This window comes from Trachemys scripta, chromosome 2, assembly GCF_013100865.1.
Source record: "Trachemys scripta elegans isolate TJP31775 chromosome 2, CAS_Tse_1.0, whole genome shotgun sequence".
NCBI lineage: Eukaryota > Metazoa > Chordata > Testudines > Emydidae > Trachemys > Trachemys scripta.
Window position 1 is genome coordinate 207537305 of NC_048299.1, and position 13540 is coordinate 207550844.

General features: G+C 42.0%; 1 long non-coding RNA gene across 1 annotated transcript in view; it reads left to right on the top strand.

The window, feature by feature from the left end:
• The window catches only part of LOC117873439, a 34672-nt gene extending 23417 nt beyond the window's left edge, over window positions 1-11255 (top strand). The window contains exons 2-4 of the long non-coding RNA XR_004644730.1: window positions 1811-1892; window positions 8300-8350; window positions 11232-11255. This is a non-coding gene — a long non-coding RNA (uncharacterized LOC117873439). The remainder of the gene's footprint in view (window positions 1-1810; window positions 1893-8299; window positions 8351-11231) is intronic.
• The last annotated feature ends 2285 nt before the right edge of the window (window positions 11256-13540 follow it).

Genomic DNA, 13540 nt, shown 5'->3' on the forward strand with positions numbered 1-13540 from the left:
ATTCTTGTCCAATATTTTGCAACACGTTGTCAGTTGATTTCAAGTAAATTAGCCAACGTCCATTCAGTTTCTCACCATTCTTGAGCACTCTTTGCAGTGTGACTTTTTGAGATGTCACTTCTGTTTGTTTCCTGGAAACATCATATCCTCGATTTTTGCTCAGCCCGTTCAAAATTATACAATCAATATTGGCAGAGTTTAGGATTGCCAACTGTAAAACAGGATCTGATGTATCAATTTGTAGTGTGCAGTTTTTCTCACTGATGTTTCTGTCATCATGCAAGGCTGATTTTTCTTTATCATTTCTTTCAATTTCCTGTAAACCAGATTTTTTTCCCCGTTACTTTCCTTTTCACATGAGCCACGTTCTTCATTATCATCACTCTCCCTTATGCTGCCAAGAAAACTGGATGATTCTCCATCACTTTCCTCACATTTCTATTCCTTATCTTCCAGTAAACTTGTTAATTCCTTAATAGGACTTCTATCATTTATGCTTCACTCCTCAATTTCTTCTGCACTGGGATGATCACTACTGCCTAAAGCCCCTTGCAGCAAACTAGATTGCAATTGACCTTTTTGCTGCCTATACTGATCTCCTGAAGGCTTCTTTGATGGCATCTTTTATTTTTTACAGGGGTGGTAGTGGCGGAAACAGACAGTATCAGCAAGATCAAAAGTCTATATTCCGCAGTCTTAGAAAGGTATCCAACATTACGTGCTAAACATGGCAAAAGAAGTAACTATTGCTTTTATATTGTATAGCTAGGGGTTCAATAGCTACCTCTGACATCTCATTAAATATGTCCTTTTATTAGTCACTACTTACACTCTTCAAGTCTTAAAACACAAGTACACTTTCACAATTGCACAATAATACAAGATTCACAATATCACAGCTGGGATCTCACTTCACTTTGTTCTTATGACTGACTGACTGACATCCTGCCCCTTATATACCCGCACAGGCATGGTTGACAACATTCTAGGAGTTCAAGGAAAATGTAATTCTCCAAGTCTGGAAAGTTCTGTGAGTTTCTACAAAGGTCCAGAACATCAAGTTAGGGGAAAATGAATCCACGTACGGAATACAGGAAGCATTTTACGTCAAACATTCTATTTTCCCTTTTGTCACTAACAACAAAAACGGCATCCCAAGCCCGGCATCCCGGGTAGTCATTTGCCCCTAAATCCAGTCCTTAGGACAGTGGTGGGTAACCTGCAGGTTGCAGGTGGCCCATCAGGGTAATCTGATTGCAGGCAGCGCAACATTTTGCTTATGTTGACCATCTGCAGGCATGGCCCCCCTCAGCTCCCAGTGGCCAGGGTTCACCATTCCCAGCCAATGGGAGCTGCGGGAGGCAGCAGCCAGAACATCCCTGCATCCTGCCACTTCCTGCAGCTCCCATTGGCTGGGAATGGCAAGCTGCAGCCACTGGGAGCTGTGGGGGGGGCCATGCTTGAAGATGGTCAACGTAAGCAAAATGTCTCGCGGCCCGCAATCAGATTAACCTGATGGGCTGCATGTTGCCACCATTGCCTTAGGATGTCAGAACCATCCTGCCCTTTCCATTTTGCTAAAATAGAAGAGGGTCCCACTTGGATCCCATCAGGATGAGATGGGAGATTTTGGGGGAGAGGGATGCCCATGTTGACCGAAACAGGAGCTAAAATTAGCAATGGCCGGGAGTCTCGGTCTCAGGTTAATAAAACAAGGTAGGCTGCATCAATAGGGATCTATAGATGAGTATTAAAATGACAATGACCCTACCATCTCTGGCAGCTTGATTTGATGGTGTCTTCTCTTCAGGATGGATGCAGCACGACAGGATGGCTGGATTCCTCAGATGGAGACAGGACCTCCAGGCAGAACCAGATGAATGTCTTCTCAGGTAAGATGGAAGTATTCAGGTAATTAAATCCCTCCCTCTCCCTTTACCTGCTTCGTCGTGAGTGGAGCAAGTGATCACTATAGGAGACGGATCAGGTGCGTGTAGGTAAGTATATTCCCTGCTTAAGATGACCCTTGTGGGGTGAATGGCCTACCCTATTAACCCTCAGCCACTTGATCTGTCTCAAACAGACAGCAACAAGACTGCCACTCAGGCGGGCAGTTCTGATCTAATCTGAGCACCACCTTATATAGACATAGGGTTGCTAGGCAAATTAGCTGATAGTTATTGTCAATCTTTTCCTGCCTAAAAAGGAAAAGGCACCAAACTCAGAGTGAGGCTGGGATAAGAAAGGCTTACAAAAATGGATGCCTAGTTGTCCTTTAGAGGATTCAAGATGGCCTCAAGATTTTTACCTCTACGCCCAGTACAAAAAAGATTTGAAAACCACAGACCTAGAAGATATTACTTTAGCACTAAAACTAGAAGAAAAAATATAGTGTCTGTTCCAATGTGTTGTGTTGTGTGTCTTGCAGCTGAATATGGTCACCCTTGAATTGTACATTGGTAGGAAGGTGGGGAAATTGCAAACATATGCATAGGTATATCTGACTGCTTAGTTGGACATACAGATTGTCACTTACAGTACATATACTATGCAATAAAAGACCTGTACATGGCAGTGGTTGGCCTAGGTCAGCTGACTTGGGTTCACAGGGCTTGGGCTGGAGCCCAGGCTCTGGCACCTTTCCCTCTAATGTGGTCCCAGAGCTTGGGCTCCAGCCTGGTTTCCAACATCTACATACATTTTACAGCCCTGCATCTTGATCTCAGTGCGCCTGTGTTAGCTGATCTGGGCCAGATGCAGCCATGTCACAGGTCTTTTACTGCAGTGTAGACATACCATTGAATACATGTGTGCTAAAAGTGGTAGTGTTTCTGTGTTTGGTCCCGGAATATTAGAGACAAGGTGGGTGAGGTAATCTCTTTTATTGGCGCACCTTCTGTTTGGTGAAAGAGACAAGCTCAGAAGATGGTCCTATAAAAGGTATTACCTCACCACCTTGTTTTTAAGTTTATTTAAACCTTTGTCACACAAGCATAACTTTTTTTTTTCCAGTATTAACAAAAAGTGAAATCCTTAAGAAGGATAGGGAGTTCTCCTAGTAAGACTCACATTTTAAAGAAAGCACAAATAAAAATGTAGGCTAATGGATTTCTATCAACAAATTTTAATAGTAAGGGATGGATGTGTGACAACCACCAGTAAAAAAGTAGCTATGATAAGACTGGTAAAAAAAATCCAGATTTGAGAGAGGTTTTTGAGGGTTTTTTTCTATCTAATCTAAGGATTCATAGATTCTAGGACTGGAAGGGACCTCGAGAGGTCATAGAGTCCAGTCCCGTGCCTGCATGGCAGGACCAAATACTGTCTAGACCATCCCTGATAGATATTTATCTAACCTACTCTTAAATATCTCCAGAGATGGAGATTCCACAACCTCTCTAGGCAATTTATTCCAGTGTTTAATCACCCTGACAGTTAGGAACTTCTTCCTAATGTCCAACCTAGGCCTCCCTTGCTGCAGTTTAAGCCCATTGCTTCTTGTTCTATCCTTAGAGGCTAAAGTAAACAAGTTTTCTCCCTCCTCCTTATGAAACCATTTTAGATACATGAAAACTGCTATCATGTTCCCTCTCAGTCTTCTCTTTTCCTAACTAAACAAACCCAATTCTTTCAGCCTTCCTTCATAGGTCATGTTCTCAAGACCTTTAATCATTCTTGTTCTTCTCTGGACCCTCTCCAATTTCTCCACATCTTTCTTGAAATGCGGTGCCCAGAACTGAGGCCTAACCAGAGCAGAGTAGAGTGGAAGAATGACTTCTCATGTCTTGCTCACAACACACCTGTTAATACATCCCAGAATCATGTTTGCTTTTTTTGCAACAGCATCACAAAAAGGATGAGAGCTTTCGAATTCTAACAGCGATAGCTACGGCTGCCTACTGGCCCAAGTTAACAATCGTGTTTCCCTATCATCTGATAATTCATTAAACTGGGTTGAGAAAATGACTTGTCTGGTGCTAGACTTTCCCTTTTTCTGTTCCACATGCATAAAGATGAGCCTAATTCTGACCTAAGTTACACTAGTGTAAAGCCAGAATGACTCCATTCTATTTGAGAACATGCTCTGATCTAACTGATTTTATTTTTGTCCTGCGAGGTTATTATATGTTCTATTTAAAAAAAAAGTTTTGTAGTGCGCTCAAATATTTGAATTATTTTATATAGAGATCCTTCATGGTTCATTCCTGTTTTCAACTTACCCTACGGAAGACAATTTTAATATCACATGTGTAAACATTGTGTAAAATTAAGTATCTTCTTTAAAATACAATGTTACGAATCAATCCCCTCTTTCTTAGATTGAAATAAGTCAGCCCGTCATGCAAAAATATGGCAACTTCCCCCCTAACTACTGGGCAATAGTTACCAGTCTGAGATTGTGGCGGTTACTGTGGAGAATAAGTAGCTGAAGATAACATTGAATCCACCAGCACTTGTCACTTCTGCAGGAATGGAGACCCCTGACCGTAGCGGCCATACTGCAGTCCAATGGGATTCTGTTACAGGGGGAGTCTTTGCCAAAAAAAAAAGGGGGGGGGTCCTGCATCCCCTGTGCACCAGTGACCGCAACTGGGGGCTTCCTGTTCCTGAGAGCAAGAGTTTGTCTGCGGGAGATGAAACAATGGAGGGGCAAGTCAGTGGTTCCATTTAACTTATTGTGGGGAGCTCTGAATAAATATCAAAGCCATTGTTAACAAAAGGTGTGTCTATGGAGAAAAAAAGAATCCATCAGATATTATATTAAACATGAATATCCCTTTAAACTGGATTGCAGGCTTTAAAGCCCAACCCCGCATACAGGACAATGCAAAGCTGCACATCCCTGAGTTAAACCAGAGATTATACCTTGTGTGTAATCTCATCAGGTGCTGCCTCTTAGGCCTGGTCCCCACTAAGCCCCCACTTCGGACTAAGGTATGCAAATTCAGCTACGTTAATAACGTAGCTGAATTCGAAGTACCTTAGTCCAAACTTACCGCGGGTCCAGATGCGGCAGGCAGGCTCCCCCATCGATGCCGCTTACTCCTCTCGCCGAGCTGGAATACCGGCGTCGACGGCGAACACTTCCGGGATCGATTTATCGCGTCTTAACCAGATGCGATAAATCGATCCCAGAACATCGATTGCCTGCCGCCGGACCCTCCGGTAAGTGAAGATGTACCCTTGCATATGTATGGAGCAGATTCTTCCCTGCAGTGTGCTGGCCCTGTTGTGAAAACTAGTGGGAAAAGGGATGCATAGCCTTGGTTCCTCAGCAGAGAATAACATGGGATCCAAACATGCTTAAAACAAATTGATTTGGAATTGAAATGGCTGTTGTGATTGCCATTTCCTGTTCTAGAGTCTAGACCCCAGAACCTCTTCTACAGCTGGAGAGCACAAAGTGAAGCTAAAAATGGGGTGAATGCTGTCCTCTATTGTGGGGTGGCTGTGTGCTAGTCCTGACATACATTAGAGCAACTTGAAGGCTGCTGTAAATTACACTATTATATAGTACCAGTTTTTAGCAGCCTAACGAGACAAATGATAGAGAGGGATGAACGTAGGACCTCTGAGGGGATGTAGCTGGAACAGTCAGAAGCAAAGAGAAAGGAAAACTAATTAGGACTTCTGCCACTGGAGGCACAATCCTCTGGTGTCTGGCTATGATGGTTTTACAACTACTCTGTGTCACTTCCTTACCTTTTGAATTGATTGTTTTTTCAGGCTTGTACACAGCTCAAACAGAATAATTTTTTCTTGCCAAACAGATTCTCACTAAAGAGACTAATCCCATTAGGTTAAATGACGACCAACCTGAAATGTTGTTTGGAATTGTTGTGGTTCTCTCTTTCNTTGAATTGATTGTTTTTTCAGGCTTGTACACAGCTCAAACAGAATAATTTTTTCTTGCCAAACAGATTCTCACTAAAGAGACTAATCCCATTAGGTTAAATGACGACCAACCTGAAATGTTGTTTGGAATTGTTGTGGTTCTCTCTTTCCTCCCTGACTTATCATAGCCTAAGTTTTCATTTCTTTTGTATTCTTTTCATCACTGAGGATCTTCAGAACAAAGTCAGGTTTGTGATGTGCCTTGTTATCTGTGTTACCATGGTGCTATTATTTTTGTCTATTCCAGTGACCTCACTCTTTCCAGTTTGGTCTTGAATGGGAGAGGCTTTGGAAGTGCTGCAGTGTGATGACTAATGACTATTTAAATAGCTCAGCCTTAATTTTGTCTGACAATATTTCCAAAGGGGACTACATGAAGAATAACAGTGATTTTTTTTTTTAAGCTTTTTCTCCTCCTACCTTCATGGTACCACAGGAATTTAAATAAAGCCTCTCTAGCTTTTTCCTATGTAAGCAGAATCAAGATGAGCTCTACCCTGACATCTGGTGATGAATTGTGGCTAGTGTGGAAAAGAACTTCAGGGGCTGATCTTGTTTGCATAGGCACACCCGCCCCACCTAGCATGAGCCCAGGGCAGCCCAAAATGGTCACTTTGGCTGCTGTGGGATCCCCAGTTTCTCTGTTATTGGGGCAGGAGGAATAAATTGGTGTTATCCTGATTTTGTGAGTCAAGGACAATGAAACTGTTCTCTGACAGAGGGTCTCACGATCAGCTAAGTAGCACTCGCTAGACAAGGGAAAATGGGTTCCAAAACCCAGTGAATTGAGAGAGGTTGGGGGCAGGTATGTGTAACCTGATGGTATGGGCCCCTTTTGAGGGCCTGGAACACCAGTTTCACAGCCTCCTCTCTCCACTGTTGAATAGCAGAGCTAATTTTGATTCCATTAAGAGTCTAGCTAGAGACTGCTGAGCTGAATTCACTTTGGGCCAATGGTGCACCAGCACTGGGGCTCCCCTACTACAAGCTGAAATCACTAAGAGCTAAAACTACTGAGCTGAGATCACTGAGTGCTATGTTAACTAGTGGGGGAGCCTGAAGATATATTGCTAAGTGGTTGGCAGAGCAGAGCACTTTGCGGGATGGTTGGAGTGGAATGCGGAGTTGAGCAGTTTGATGGGACAGCTAGAGCGGTTCATGGGACAGCTGGTGGAGTGGAGCGGCTGGCAGTACAGAGCAGTTTGTGGGATGGTTGGAATGGCCCATGGAACAGCGAGTGGAGTGGAGCAGTTTGCGGGAACGGCTGGCGCGGCTCACGGGACGGCTGGAGGAGTGGTTGGTGGAGCAGAGCTGTTCATGGTGAAGGCTGCAGCAGGACTCCATGGAGAGGCGGGGCAGTCGGCCCCGGACCACATAAGGTGCCCTTTAACACCCCGTGTGCTCCCCCCATTTCCACCCATTTACCCCAGGGGGGGGAGGGTAAAACTCTGCAGATAAACTTTTGAACTCTGGGGCGGCATTGACCAGGGACAGAGACTTTTGGGTTGTTGGACTTTGGGGTGATTGGACTTAAGACCCTGAGGGGAAAAGGACACTGCCAAACTTACTTAGAGGTGGGTCTTATGCTCATGGTTTGTGTTATGAATCCTGTTTGTGGTGTTTCCCCAACATAATGCTGCATTGTTTCCCTCCTTTATTAAAAGACTTTTTGCTACACTCGGACTCCATGCTTGTGAGAGGGGAGGTATTGCCTCCTAGAGGCGCCCGGGGGGGGGTGGGGGGTGTGGCATGTAATTGTCCCAGGTCACTGGGTGGGGGCTCGAGCCAGTGTTGCATTGCGTTATTGAAACGGAACCCCTAGATACTGAACCCAGCCCTTGTTGCTGCCAACTCAGAGGAGCGAAGGGTTACATCTATATGAGCTATAGTGGAGATCAAAGTTGAGCAGACTTTTTTACAGCTGCAAACAGTTTCCTAGAAGCTTGCTAAGCTTGTAGTCTGTTATCTGCAAACTCCCACAGCTCTCCTGTTTGTTTGTTTTTTACCTTTTATTATTTTTGGTAAATTTAATAACTACAGAGAAAATCAAATTAATTGGAATTATTTCCCACAAAATTAGCTAAGCTTACAGAATGCAATTAAGTATAATATACACATCAGCCCTTCTACTGCTGTTAAATGCTAATTTTAGGTAGAAGTATTGCCGTTACTAATTATGTGAACATAAACTGTTAGAAATTACAAATAAAAATAAAATGCATAAACAAAGTTATATTAAAAAATGCAATTGATGCCACAAAACAGAGTTAATTAGCGCTAGAAAAAATTGTTTAAACTTTAAAGCAGTTACAGTGGAATCTTGCCACAAGCTGGTTTGAGTTTGATGCAAAAATGATTTTACTAATCAGAAATCCTAGCTTATTACAGTTCTCATTTTCTGCAGGACATGTAGTGAATTGCAGGAACCGGATGCTTGAAAGATTCACCCTGCAGAGTAAGTGGAATTTTAAGACTCCGGTAATAAGATTATGTACCTTTAAAATATCGTTAGTTTGTCACGTTTCCCCCGCCTCCCCCCAAACAGCAGGGCATTGGATTGGGAGCCAGGAAACCTTGGTTCTATTCCCTGCTCTGCCACTCACCTGCTGTGACACCTTGAACTAGTCACGTTGCCTCTCTCTAGAGCTGGTTGGTAAAATTATAAGAAAACAGGGATCAGAGGGGTAGCCGTGTTAGTCTGAATTTGTAAAACAGGTTTACTTTTTATCAAAATCTAATCATTTTATGGAGACATTTCAACTTCACCAAAGTTCCAGAGGAAACCAGGCAGGGTTCCAATGCCTGCCAGGAAAATTTCAAAACCGGCTGGTTACCTGTCAGCTCACTGGTTCGAATCCGCGCCAGGCAGACTGCATCACAGTTGGAAATTTTAGGGTCCTACCTAGAGTGAAACCAAGATTAAGATATTTCTAAGTCCTCTGAAATGTAATTGACTTTCTCTGCATAGCTCTACCTCTGTATCTCCCACTCTGTTTTGTCTAGTTAGCTTGTGACTCCTTTAGCATAGGGACTCTACTACCATGGGGCTCCAATATCTGCATGGGGCTACCATAGTATTACTTATTCTTCTTATTAATTATTACTATTAGCATCTTATGGTCAAATCCTGCAAGCCTTTACTTATTCAAGCTGTTAGTCATGCAAGTAGTCATGTTGAAGTCAATGCAACTACTGCACTGTAACAAGTAGGGGTTTTCAGAATCAGGTCATATTTTGTCAAGCTTGCTAGGTGCAAATCTATAAAATCAAACTCTTTTTTTGTCAAAAAGCTCGAGTCTCTTGATTTAGACAGTGTCTGAACAATGTGCAATGTCAAATCTAAGAGTGACTCTGTACTGACAAGGGTTTTAATGAAAAACATACTAATGCCCCCTACAATCCTACTCTTTTGAGCTTACTGCAGACTTTCTACTGTGTGATAAATATTTGAGATGTGTTTATACTTAGTTTGATTTCAAGACCTTGAACAGCTTATTAATGAATGGTGGCAGGGCCAGCTCCAGGCACCAGCCCAGCAAGCAGGTGCTTGGGTTGGACAAAGGACGGAGGTGGCACGTCGGGCTCTTCGGCAGCAATTCCACGGCAGGTCCCTCACTCTCTCTTGGAGTGAAGAACCAGCCGCTGAATTGCCACCGAAGACTGAAGCGGGGGCGGTAGAACTGATCGCGATCGCGGCTTTTTCTTTTTTCTTTTTTTTTTTTTTTCTGCTTCTGCTTGGGGCAGCAAAAACCCTGGATCAGGCCCTGAATGGTGGGACTGTGATCCCAGAGGTGACTGGAACCGGAAGGAACACACTTGACTTTAGCTTATATGCATGGTAGGCAGAGATGCCAGCTCTGCCTTGTAGTTTAATGTTGTTTAACACTTATTATTTTAAAACCCTCTTTTCTGTTACTTACAACTTTGCCAAACTCTGACTGTTCAATCTGAAATTTTCCATCTTGGGCATCTGCTTCATGTTGAATTATTTTGGAAAGGCTCTGTAAAAAATAGTTCCCCCATTTCTGCAAAGGGTGTGAGGTAAAAACTTTGAACATTTAAAAAATATTATCGCCATTAAGAGCTGCATGTATGGAGCTATTCAAAAATTTTGCACTGCGGATGGCTTCAAGCTTTATGGGTTGTAAAAATTCCACAAACTGTGTTCTATATTCTTGAGTGCCATTTACTGGCACTTTATTTACATATACACAAGACTTCCAAACTAATCTGTAAGGCTTCCATATTTTGGAATATGGACTTGAAATTTGGCCAGGCAGAGAGAAGGATGAGTCCCCATGGGAATTAGATAGAAGCCTTTTGCTGTCCCCATATAATTCTGCCAAATATGGGTGGATTTTTAAGCCTCTGCCCATTGCTATGTGCATATGCTTACTAGAGGTTTGTTAGTATGACAGCAAAACTCTGAAGATTCCATCAACATTAGCCATACTCCAAACCAGGGCTGCAGGGGCCAAGCAGAACTTTCCTGCAGCCATTCCACCTGGCTTCTAGAGGGTGTAGTGGTGCCAGAGCTGAGAGCAGAAAGACTGTCCTGTGCTCTCAACGCTGATGCTCAGAGGGCTGAAGGAGCTGGGAGGGTGGGGGGCAGAGATGGAGGAAGCTAGGAATAATAGGAGCAGATGGAGAACAAGTACAAGAGTGGGGGGAGAGGTGTGAAGAGACAGGGCAGAAGAATGTAGAACACACTTCGCTCCAGAACCTGAAACTGAGCCCACAATTCTTGAGCAAATGCCTATGGAACTCAGTGGCAAAGGGTGTCTCCTCCTCCTCTAGTGGTTGGTACACACAAACAACCTTCTACTATCACAAGTTACTTTGTGAGCTCAAAAGTGCTTTGGATCAGAAGGTTCTATTCCTGCGGGGGGGGTGGAAATCAATCCCACAAAACGGAATTTCTATTTTTTAGTTTTTTGTATAATTTCCTATTTTGGTTTTCTTTTTAAATAAGATTTCAAAGTCAAGCACTCAAAAGTTAGGAAGTTCCAGAATTAAGACTGCCTGTTCAACCTTAATTTGGTCCCTTAATGCATATAACGATGATGGTCTTTAATTACATGATCATATGCTTCGCCCACTACCCTCTTTGGGATCTCTGTCTTAATCAGTGCAGAGAATGGATAGCATTCAGGGAAGGAAGCAGAACTATGTAGTAAATAAGGCTGTTGTCTTTAGGATCCTGTTTGATTTATTGCAAAACTTGGAAGGTAAGTAGTGAATGAGGCAGGGAATTTTAGGAAGAGAAAAGATGATCTCGTGTTTAAGGAAGTTGAATGCCACCAGAGAACCAAGTTCTATCCCTTTCTCTCCCACAGAGTTCCTGTGTGATTCTAGGCAAGTGATGGAAACCAAACTTTTCACATGTGACCATTAACTTTTACTCATTTTTTTTTAATTACCCAATTTAAGACATCTGGGGATTGATTTGCAAAAGTGCTATGTGTTCACAACTGCAACTGAAATTATTTGAACTTGTGTTTTGAACATCTGGAATGCTTTTACTTAAAAGTAACACTCTGAAATTAGACCCTAAGTCACGTGGTAAGCACCCAAATGTAATGGATACTTGTTTGACTATTTTGGCTTTAATCGCTCTGCCTCTATTCCACATCTGTACAATGGGATAATACTGCCTCACCTCACTGAGGTGTTGTGAAGATAAATCCATTAATGTTTGTAAAGAACTTAAACATTCTAATGATAAGCACCATAGAAAATCCTAGGGGGGAAAAAAAATTCTGTATTCAGAGCAAGGTTTCAATAATGTACAGGAAATAAGGCCTGGGGCCACACACTGAATGAGGATAAAAAGAAATATTGAACTGCTACACATTCAGTGTGCTTTGTACGTCCTGTTCACTAAATGAGCCCGGAGTACTGTAGGAAAACAGTATATGATTGTGTAGCTATGGTATATCAAAGTAGGGATCCAAGAAATTCATTGTAATGGGACAAATGAAATTTTTGCATTTTTACAGAGAATCCTTAGTTTTTACAGATTGTGAAAAAATAAAAACCTATATATAACTAATTTTTACTGAAAGTACCAGTGTTGCTTATTTAAAGCATGCACCTACCCCTCTATTAAAAAAAAAAAAAGTGCTTTAAATTTACATAGCTAAACACTCCAATAAACTGCTTCTAGCATATAGAGGTTTGTATTTTAATGCATCTCAAATTTCACTTCAGCCTCCAAATGTGAGTAATTTAGTTATGAAAAGACTGCGAAAATGTTAAAAATCACCCCTAAAACGGTGTCATTGAGTTTGGCAAGGACAAATTTCATGTTGATTGTAATGTGCTCTTCTGTACTGTATTAGAGCAAGGCTGTAGATTATATTCAAAGGCAGACAATTGTAGAACACCTAAAAGGTGCTAAACATAAACTGAATGAAAAGAAATGAAAACGAGGCTGAAACAGCAGGGCTATCAACAACAGTAAAGAAACAATGCACTGTGACTGGATCATTCTATTCACTTTATTTTACTATAATGATTGATAGCACTGGTAGGCTTTATACTTAAAATTTTTAAATATATCAATAAAACATTGTGTTCAACTGATATATTGTGGCTAGGGAAACTATAAAGTTCAGCATTTAATTTTAATTGTGGAAACAGATTTTCATCGTTTTTTATCAGAGTTTTTTTTATCACAGAAAACAAGGGGACTGAATTAAAGTTTAATAAGGGATCTTAATCGTGGCATTTTGTAACTTTGAGTGTTTGATTTTGTGGGAAGTTAACATTTTTGTATGAATTAGAATTGTATTGGGAAAACCATGTTAATTTAGGATGGTTCATGGTTCACTATTGTACTATAGGCCATCTGTGATGTGATATGATTTAGCGTATAGGCAATTCAAGAATTTCTTCTCTTCATTTTCTCTTGTTGTTAACAGCTTGACTATTGTGCTAAATTCTCGTATATTTCCTCTCTTTAATCCCACCTCTTGCTATTAGTTTAACTTCCTCCTGAATACTCTAGCCAACCTGTCACCAAGAAAATTGGACCCCTTTCTACTGCAGTGGAGGAGAGCCAAACTATGCAGCTCCCTCTGGCCTCTCATTACAGAAAGTGAATCAATGTTCCACAAAAGACCTCCACCCTACACCACTTACCTACCTACTGATTCATTTCCAGGATCTTCTGCCTTCCATCTTCCTTTGCTCATGGAACAGGAAGGATCTCGGAGAAGATTGCTTGGATCTTATTTTTTCAGCATGCTTCCGCATTGCCTAACGTAATCTATCATCTATGAGATATCTTGTGATACAGTGTTGTTAGTGCTGATATGAATCAGCAACAATACATCCTTACCAGTAGACTTTAGAAGCCTATTCAGTCTTAGCCTATCCTATCTACTGCCCTAGAAATGTTCTCCCCCAACCCATATGCGAAAGTCTGGTTCTTGGAGTCCCAATGAATGTTGTACCTCCCTCCTCCTACATTTAAACAGGGCTGTCTGGAGGGATTATGTGTGCATAAGTAGCTAAGAGCAGACATTATCACTCTGAATCACTAGAGGGAATTGTAGCAGGGGGAACTATAAGCCACCTTTTGAAAATGCAGCCCTCCAGTTGCATTCTGGTGTATTGGTGGGACGGGCTATGGCCTGGTGAA